At 41.7% G+C, this 10,807-nt stretch overlaps 1 long non-coding RNA gene across 1 annotated transcript; it reads left to right on the forward strand.

Moving 5' to 3' along the window:
• Positions 1-1,865: 1,865 nt before the first annotated feature.
• On the forward strand, positions 1,866-2,811 carry LOC138247226 (uncharacterized). Its single transcript, XR_011194374.1, has 3 exons — positions 1,866-1,953; positions 2,055-2,126; positions 2,663-2,811. It is a non-coding gene; the product is annotated as an uncharacterized lncRNA (long non-coding RNA).
• The last annotated feature ends 7,996 nt before the right edge of the window (positions 2,812-10,807 follow it).

A 10,807-nucleotide genomic window follows, 5' to 3' on the forward strand; every position in this document is an offset into this window, starting at 1 on the left:
CTCAAAAGCTATTGGGAATTATGAGGAAGCATTGGACTGTACTTACACAGGATCGAACTCTGAGGAAGTATATTGGTAATAAACTGGAGGTATCGTTTAGGAGAGGTAACACACTCAATAATATTCTCAGTCCTAGTTACTTGTTGGATACAACCAAACCCAGCTGGCTCAATTCACATAATTTGGGTTTTTACAAATGTGGTAGCTGTGCAATGTGTAGGTGGGCGTCACAGGCTAAAAAGGATTTTCTAGGTATTGGTAACAAGAAATATGATATGAAATCACATATAGGGGGTCATTCTGCGGAAGCACCACCAACAGGCTGGCGGTGCTTCATTTCCCATTCTGACCGCGGCGGTAAGGCTGCGGTCGCACCGCCGGGGCCGGCGGTGTCCCACCGATTTTCCCCCGGCGGTGATAATCCGCCAGGGCAGCGCTGCAAGCAGCGCTGCCCTGGGGATTATGACCCCCTTACCGCCAGCCTGTTTCTGGCGGTTTACACCGCTAGGAAGAGGCTGGCGGTAAGGGGTGCCCTGGGGCCCCTGGGGGCCCCTGCACTGCCCATGCCACAGGCATGGGCAGTGCAGGGGCCCCCTAACAGGGCCCCGGCCTGCTTTTCACTGTCTGCATAGCAGACAGTGAAAAGCGCGACGGGTGCAACTGCACCGGTCGCACGGCCGCAACACCGCCGGCTCCATTAGGAGCCGGCTCCTGTGTTGCAGCCTCATTCCCGCAGGGCCAGCGGGCGCTAACATGGTTAGCGCCCGCTGGCCCAGCGGGAATGCTGGAATGGGGGCTGTGTTATTGCGGCCGCAAGGCGGGCGCGTTATTGCGGCCGCCTGCCGGGCGGCGGTAGCCGCCCGCCAAGGTTAGAATCACCCCCATAGACTGTAACACCAAGTATGTGGTTTACATGCTAATTTGTAAATGTGAAAAAATATATGTGGGCAGTACCATTCGGCCCTTGATGGTAAGAATTTCTGAACATTGGAGAGCGATAAAGCAAGAAGATGAACGGTATCCTATAGCTTCTCATATGAAGATATGTGATACACAGGGAACTCATAAGGAATTCAAGTTCTTTGGTTTTGATTATTGTGAAAAAAAAACATGGGATGGCAATAGATAATTAGCCCTAAGAAGAAAGGAATCCATATGGATTATACGATTAGGGGCCGTAGAACGAGGTTTAAATTTGTATCATGAGATGGAGTACTTTCTTGATGAGAGATAAGTGGAACTAACTTATAAAGTTTATGTGAGCAATAATTGTTTCTGAACGATTGCCCTTTGGGAACATTTGATTATTCGATTACTTAAGGTCTTATTAGTAATCCAAGAAAATGAAGCATGAGGTATAATTCTGTTTGTCAGCTGTGCCATAAGAGATGCAGGTTCCTGGGAATATGTCACATATTAAGTGTGTATTATATCTTTAGATACAATTGAGAACTAAAATTTGGGTAAAAATGTGGGTATATATTACTATTCAATTGTTATCAGAATAATATGATGACAAGAATAGGACTGGCATCAGATGATCGAATTATTATGTGCGCAGTGCTCCTGTCTTCACTTACTTACAATGTATGAGAAAATTGTAATATACAGATATGATATAATTTGGGGATATAATCATTACTTAATATTATTAGTCATCGATTAAATATCAATTGCAGTAATGATACACCAACTTAGGTGGTCGAACAGGACGTATGAAATGTATGAAACCGGTGAGTGGTTTCGCTTGTATGGGAGGCCGAGCCATGTAGATGCAGACGAGTCCGTCTTTTATTTTTATGCGGGGCAGGCAGTCCGCTTTGAATAGTCCTTCATTTATTTCTACGAACGAGATCGCGGCTTTAAAAATGGCGAAGCAGGAATTTTCCCCTTCTTGAGTGGCATCCGACGTACTCGCGGTCCACCACGATTGGGATTCTAGAAAATAAACAGGTGAGAGCCTGAGGGAGATAACGCCTGTTACTTCGTCTAGCAGTGGTATATTTGTTTGTTTTAGTGAATTGAATGGATCTTTATGGTGACAATGCTTACAGGACACGCCGGACGACTATTGAATAAAGGCATCCGAATGAAAGTGATTCGATAAGTCAAGAATTTAGTGTCAGGTGAGCGGCATGGGGAATGTCAATTAATCTAAGGATACAGTGTAGAGAGTTACTAATAAAGGGATTATTTTATAGGTTATAGTATACATGTTCTGCTGTTTTGGATAAAGGATATGTCAAGAGAATTAGTGGATATAAGGTACAAAGTTGGCATATTCACAAGGGGCACTATAATGTTTTAGGTGTGGTTTGGCACGAGTAACACACAGGTTTTTAGCATGTTTTTTAGCATGTTCTTTTGAACTTTTGAATTCTTGCACCTTGTATGTCTTTACACTTGCTATGGATATAGCTGCACTTGGCTAGTATGGGAATGAGGGGATTAATTGAATATTTTATTATTGGAATGTCTTACACAGTAATTAATATGTATATTAGGAAAGAATAGCTAATTTAGTGTATTATGAACACATAATCTACTGGATTACGGTTTCCACGTGAAAGCATGCATAATTTGATATTCACTGAGGAGGGTGTGATTTTAATTATTGTATATGATTTTTTAATGATCTTTCATAATGGGAATGTTGTTATAGGAAGTCCTGAGGAAGTCTAGGGGTATTCCCCTGACGAAACACGTGTTGACAGAGGAATGAAGCTGTGAATAATTTTGATGATTGGAGTTGTGAACTTTTCTTTGGAACTCAGTATCTCAAGAAGAATAAACAGTTTGTTTTCAACATAAGCAGCGGTTATATTACGGACTTTAATACTCACTTGTGTCATTGCTATGCATTTAACCTTTTGATATAAACGTGTGCCACTACAAATGTTTTGATTTGGGTAGCAAATTTTGGTTATCGTATGGGGTTGACTTGGGGGTGAAGCCCCAGTTAGAGGCACCGTTTAGAATTCAGGATAGGTAGGGATTATTTTTGAGACAGAGCGCAAGATACTCATATCAAATCACCCCTAACTTGTTTATTACCCCTACTAATACCCTGCTTTCTAACAATTACTAGAAAGAAGAGTGCATGTATTTCGAACACCTCTGATTATAGGCTGAGTAATAACCGTAGAAAAAGAAAAGAAACCTGAAGAGCTGAGAAGGAAAGTGATGTAGGCTGACGCCCAGCAAAAGGTAAGGTTGCAGGGGAGAAAAGCAGGTAGGGGAGAACAAGCAGCAGTACCTAAGGAAGAGGGAGAATAAAGACGGCATGGACAAGCAGATAGAAAGGAACATAGACCAGATAAGAGGGCACAAAAAAGGAGGGACAGAAGAGACACAATAGAAAGTTTGGGAAACATATTAGGGGTATAGAAATGAGAGTAATATGAAAGTAAGAACGGATAGATGGACAAGTTAAAGGCCTTTAGGAACGGGGAGGAGAAGTGGAGGAATGAAGTATCAACAAGACACAGACATGGAAGATGGAAAAGTGGTTGGTGTGGTGGTATAACACTAGGAATAGGGGTAGGAGAAAGGGAATTTGCAGTCATAGGGATAGGATGACTACGTTTTAGAAACAGCCAGTTGAAGTTAAGCAAAAAAAACACAGTTCAGGGAGAAGTAGTAAATGTCATAGGATGGATAAGGATCTGATAGGGCAATCTATAAAGGCAATGGGGAGATGAGGGTAGTGAAATAGAAGAAAGAGTAGATTCACACAGGGACAGCAAAGAAAGTAAGAAATATAGAAGATGTGACATATCAGGACTGAGGCATTTGTAGAAGGCTGAAATTACATCTTGTCCTACAAACCACTGTGAAGGCCACCATAATTGACACTTAATAGCGAGAGCTATGTACATACACAATATGTATTGTAGAGTTGAGAAAAAAATGGTAGGGATGGAATCAGTTGTCATCTTGGGAAGGTTCCTTTTCAAAACAAATATTTGGTAAATTCAGTCTGTCTGACTAAAAGTGCTCATTATGGATTGGCAAATTTGTGCAGTTCTGTAAATGAGTGGATGATTGGAGAATGATTAAAATCATGTAACTGTGTGCACGGAAGTGAGTTGCAAAAGCCATAGAAATTTAATGGAGTGCATGCATGACTAGACATCTGGATGATTATGTAAATGAGAAAGAAGAATTCTGCTTGGTGCAAACATATTCTGAATGAGCTGGAAAATATTTTCCACAGAATAAATTGAGCTTGAAAAATATTTCATCCTGGTACACATGAAAATCTGCAATATTTCAGTGAATCGATCAAAATATATTTACACAATATGAGAGACAGGCTGCCAATAATCAATTTCTCTATTATTAGGGAGTCCACGCTTCCTCGCATCATCTTCAGAAATCATCTCTGCTGCAGCATGTGCTGAGCTCAGTGCTCTATTGAAAGGCTATCCCTGGAACATCTTAGAAGAAAACATTTGTGATAGCACTTTATCGGCTATCTTTCACCTTGCATAACAGTGAAAACAGGATCCTGTTGTGTAAAAATATCAGAGCTAAACCTCAGCACCAACAAACACACGTACACATGCCACATTCAGTCTTCATTGAAACGGAGAGAACGATTGAAAAGTTGGCAGTGCCAGGTGTATTGACTATTTATTTGAGGCGGTGATAATGTGCTAAAATGGTACAATGTCAAAATAATTCTTCCACATATGCCCCATTAAGCCTCATAATACTCAACTGTCACATAATTAGGTCGCCATTGTCACGTTATTCGAGCCAGTCATGAAGAACCCTTCATTGAAAATATGGTATGAGGGACCTAACAGTCCACTCTCGGCCCCAAAAGAGAGATGCACATTCTGCCAACAAGAAACCAAAGGATGGAGGCCAGTGGTGAGACATAGGTAAATATTAAGGTTACCTATTAGTCTAGTAGCGGAACCCTGGATTATTTGAACGCGATGCACAACCTCAAATTGCGAGTCGGTACGGACTCGCAATATGAGGCTGCGACTCGCAAATAGGAAGGGGTGTTCCCTTCCTATTTGCGACCGCATCGCCATGCTGAGTTGCTTTGTGACCGCGAATGCGGTCGCAAACCATCTTGCAGTTACCACCCACTTGAAGTGGGTGGTAACTCATTCTCAAAAGGGAAGGGGTCCCCATGGGACCCCTCCCCCTTTGTGAATGACGAAATAAATGTTTTTTCAGAGCAGGCAGTGGTCCTATGGACCACTGCCTACTCTGAAAAAAACGAAACCAAATGGTTTCAGAAGTTTTTCTTTTTGCAACTCGTTTTCCTTTAAGGAAAACGGGCTGCAAAAAGGAAAAAAAAACAGCTTTATTAAAAAAAGCAGTCACAGACATGGAGGTCTGCTGTCTCCAGCAGGCCACCATCCCTGTGAGTGCATGGACTCGCTATGGGGTCGCAAAATGCGACCCACCTCATAAATATTCATGAGGTGGGTCTTTGCGACCCCATAGCGAGTCGCAGAAGGTGTCTGAGACACCTTTCTGCATGCACTTTTGCGAGTTGCAATTTGCGAGTCGGTATGACTCGCAAATTGCAAGTCGCAATATTTTACCTACCTACATCTGGCCCAAAGTCTCTTATCTCTTTACTATTGTTAGGTATGTAAGAACAGCAATGCCTAGAGTTAATCATTTTACAGACTCCGCCATCCTTCGCTAAAAGAATGTCTAAAGCAAGACAATTTTGAAGAGTCATAGCTCTATACGCAGCTAATTCAGTATCTATCAGGAGTATAGCCCCTGAAAAATGTGTCAACATGTTATCCACAATAGTAGACAACTTTTGAATCTTGATTGAATTCAGGATGACTCCCACTGAAGGAATCACCGCACCAAATATATCTCCCACTATCGCAGAAGAGGACTCCCTCCTCTGTCTCTTATGATGCAATTCTGTCATTTTTTGAAACTTTTTCAAATCCTCCATCTGGGCAATCTTTGGGGAAACTATCCCCAAATAACATGTCCCATACCATCCTCCTGGAAGACGGTGATTAGCATTAAGTCCACAAATAAAATATATCCCCGGAATCGCAGGGTCCTGCCCATTCAACATAAATGTCCATTTACTTTGAAACAAAAACACATGCCTACATTCACTTGTGCCCACAAACAAAGTATCAGTGCATGATTTTGGCCTATATATACAGAGCTTCCCTATGTGTAATGCATCTAAAGCTAATTTCTCTTGTGTTTTAACTGCAGTGTAAGCATAATCATTCTTGTAAGTCATTTCTCTAAGCCTTTTTCTAATTTCTCCTTCAGCACCTTCCTCCTTGTCATCAGTATGATCGAAGAAGCTTTTCTCTAAAGGTGTTAACAAGCATGTGAGGTTATTTCTGTGAGGATATGCTGTGCCAAAAGTTAGTGTAGGTTCAAAGAATCCTCTAACTAATACTATGTCATTATCCTTAGCTACTCTACTCAAATACCTAATAATAGGGACAAACAGAAACACGAGGTTATCATTAGAATAGAAATACTGAATGTACTCCTGGTTATAAAACCTTGTTAGTGACAGACTACAACTTATTCTGTATGTTAATGGAAGACTATGATAAGTGACTCCTTCCTCGACTGATGAAGGAATCTGCGTACACACAAGACAATCCTTTGCATCCATTATCTCAACATATGAACTCAATAAGCAATAGAAAACATTAGAAGAAAGTTCTCCTTCAGCATTAGTATAATCGTGCAAATATTTCTCATCTAACTTAAATCTCTCTAAAGCCGTTAGCATAGTAGTCTCAAAAGCAGAAGTATGGTTGGCACCTTTCTTATCAATAACAGACATTCCCACAATCAATATTATAAACAAAATCCCACATGTAATTGCCAAACCAGTGCTCATATATTTACAGCACCTAGCATCCCTAATTTGCTTATCTACATCAGCCATGATCTGTAAAGAATCAGAAAGCAGAAGTCACTTCAAAACTTGCAGCAAAAATCAAAATTAGACAATTCTTTCAGCAGTTCAGTTTCACTTCCAGGAACCCTTCTTCCTTGTCAAAATCAGTTAGCAGTTTTGTCAAATCAGATTCCAAAAGTCAAATCAGGTTATCAATGTATTTCCTGGTTACTTTCAACAGTCTCTTTTTCTCAATAATGTTTCTCAAATTTGTTCAACACTGCGGCTCCTTGATCTTCTTTCAAGTCACCTCAAAATTTTGACTCAGAACTTCCCTATCAAAACAAAAAGGTGTACACTCTTGCTGCCATTCGTTTGTAGTTGCATACGCCCATTCAGGACCTGTGTATCTTCGACTTGCTATTCTCTTTCTTTTCAATTTTTGATCACCATTCAACTCTCCTTCCCTTAATTCTTCCTTTCTCGTAGTATCTACTTCTTCCTCTATTATTGGTTCAACAACCACCTGTTTCCTTTTCTCCACTTGCGAATTCTGCCACTTATCTCCTTTTCATGAACCCTCTGTTGATATTTTCTTCAGGACTGAACTTGAATCCTTATCTTTTTCTGTTATGTTATCTCTTGACGGACCTGCAACCGGTTCTGGAGGAGTCAGATCACTTTGACTTTGATCCACCTCATCTCCCTCCCCTTCTGGGTCCGGCATTTGCTCTGTTTGCCTCTTGGAATCACCTGCTTCTGGGAGAACCCCCTCAGTACGAGGCTCTCCTGTTGGTGCAGTTGAGATAGGTTCTTCAGCACCCTCATGGAGATTTCCACCCTTGTCTCTCATAAGAGTGATGGAACCATCCTCAACAAGCTCAGGTTCAACTTCTGTTCTTCTTTGCTCCTGTTCCAGTGCTGTAATTTGTCGCACAATTGTTGGTACTCTTAACAACGCTTCTTCATGATCCAGTGGATATGCCACTTTCTTTGTGTGACACGCGTGAATCCAATTCGGGATCCCAGAACACTTCACAGCAATATTAGTCATGAGGACCACCTGATACAGTCCCTTCCAACGTGGCTCCAAACACGTCTTTCTCACATGTTTTCAGACAACAACCCAGTCACCGGCTCTCAGATTGTGCCGTGGGTCATGGATCCATGGCAGTGTGGTGGCCTCCACCTGCTGAGAGAAAGAGCGGACTACATCAGCCAGACCCTTGCAGTAATCCAACATCATATCATCTGTAATTTTGACAAGTGCATTAGCGGGAACTGCTGGCAACCTCATTGCTCTACCCATGAGGATCTCATGGGGCGAAAATCCTATATTCCTGTCAGGTGTGTTTCTCATTGACATCAACACCAAAGGCAATGCATCAGGCTATTTCAGATTCGTAGCTGCACACATTTTTGCAATTCTTGACTTCAAGGTACCATTCATCTGCTCCACTAGTCCTGATGCTTCAGGGCGGTAACTACAATGCAGCTTTTGCTCGATGTTCAATGCTGCACACTATAGTTTAATCACCTCATTATTTAAGTGCGTTTCCCTATCTGATTATAAAGAGATCGGAAATCCCAAGTGCAGTATCAGTTCCCTAAGCAGAGGTTTCGCTACTGTGAGGCTATCATTTCTCCATGTAGGGTACACTTCAATCCAGTGACTAAAGATGCACACAATCACCAATACATATCTCAAACCTCCACACACAGGCATCTCAATAAAACCCATTGCGTTCTGCTGAATGGAGCTCCTGCTTTTCCAATGTGGCTCAAATTAACCACTGTCCCTTTACCCACATTTAATTGCTGACAAATGACACATCAATGGTGAACTGCTTTAGCTGCTTGTTTAAACTTGGGGTTAAACCAATCAATTTTGAACAGGCGAACCATGGCATCACTCCCAATGTGTGCCTAACCATGATAATACCTCGCCATCTGAGACAACAGGCTATTTGGCAAAACCAACTGACCCTCTTCGGAAACCCACAACTCATCCTGACTTTGAACACATTTCATTTTGCTCCGAGAACGTTTCTCCTCTTTGTCAACCTTACTCTATAACGATTTTAACTCTTCTAAAGTGTCAACTACCTTTAATGCAAAACTCATACATGTTGTGTCTTCTTCAGGTAACAATTCCCACTTGTCTTTGAACGGTATACAGTTCAATGCGCAAAACCTTGTGACTTGATCCGCATATCCATTTCCCAAAGACACGTAGTCCTGTGACTTTTGATGTGCACTGCATTTCACCACGGCAACATATTCAGGTAGTTGAATTGCATTAAAAAACTCCTTTATTCTCTCACCATTTCTCACTGGCGATCCAGTAGAGGTCAGAAAACCTCTCTGCAACCACAATTGACAAAAATCATGAACTATCTCGAATCAGAATTGACTATCTGTGTAGATAGTGACTTTCAATCGAGCGGAAACATGGCACTCCATAGTAAGAGCGACCAATTCTGCTACCTGGGCAAAATACGCTCCTCGAAGCCAGGAAGCTTTTAAGGTACCTGTAACAACGCATTCAGCATATCCTTCTCTCATTTTCTCTGTACTATCTCTCAGACAAGAACCATCGGTAAAAACAATTTGGTCATTTTCTTCCAATCAGGTATCTCTAATGTCAGGTCTCGGTTTTGTGCACAACTCAGTTACTTTGAGGCAATCATGTTCAACATCTTTCTCTTTCTCAATTTCAGTAGTATCACTTGGAAATAAAGTTGCCGGGTTCAGCACTGGACATCTTTTCAATGTCACATTTGGTACACCCAAAATACTCGTTTCATACATAGTCAACCTAGCGCCAGTCAAGCATTGGGTTTTCTTCCTTGTCGGTAAAATCTCAATTGAGTGAGGGACCATTACAGTTAGAGGATATCCCATCACCACGCCTTCATACTGTGAAAGACTCTGACCAACTGCAGCAACTGCACGCAAACAACCTGATAAGGCTGCGGCAACTGGGTCCAAATTAGCTGAAAAATATGCTACTGGGAGATGAACACCTCCATGGACCTGAGTCAAGACAGACAATGAACATGCATCGCGCTCATGACAAAACAATGTGAAAGGCTTTGTGTAGTCAGGCATAACTAATCCTGGAGCTCTGCACAAACTCTCTCTCAACTCAGTCAACGCTTTCATCTTATCCTGATCTAACACTATGGGATCTGTGACATCCTTATGGGTCAACTTCTGCAATGGCTTTGAAATTTCTGAAAAATTCGAATCAATTGATGACAGTAACCTACCATTCCCAGGAACATCCTGACATCTCTCTGCGAGGTTGGGGGACTTATCTGCAGTGTCATTGTGATCCTTTGTCTGGATATTTTCCTCAACCCTTTCTCAATTTGGTGACCCAAATACTTCACTACCTTCTGGCAGTACCACAATTTAAGTGCTGACACTTTATGACCATTCTTTCCCAAATGATTCAACAGGGCAATCGAGTCATACTTACGCTTGTCCCTTGTCATGGATGCAATCAATAGGTCATCAATGTACTGTACCAGAGTCGATTGAAAAGGTAACTCAAATTACTCCAAATTCTTTTTCAAGATCTGGTTAAACAAAGAAGGTGACTTTGTGTACCCTTGAGGAAGTCTACACCAGCAGTAGACTCAATCTAAGAATTTGAAACTAAAGAGAAATTGACTATCCTTATGAGGAGGTATAGAAAAGAACGCTTGTGACAAATCAACCACTGTGAACCACTCTGCGTCGCATGGAATCAGGAACAATATTACAGCTGGATTGGTCTCTACGGGACAACATTTGACCACAATGTCATTTATTTTTCTCAAATCCCGAACAATTCGAACCTTCCCACATGGCTTCTTCAAACCCATTATTGGTGAATTACGTGGGCTGCTCAACACCTCCTTCAAAACTCCCTGCTCTACAAAATCCACA

The sequence above is a fragment of the Pleurodeles waltl genome, chromosome 7 (genome assembly GCF_031143425.1).
Source record: "Pleurodeles waltl isolate 20211129_DDA chromosome 7, aPleWal1.hap1.20221129, whole genome shotgun sequence".
NCBI classification, from domain to species: domain Eukaryota; kingdom Metazoa; phylum Chordata; class Amphibia; order Caudata; family Salamandridae; genus Pleurodeles; species Pleurodeles waltl.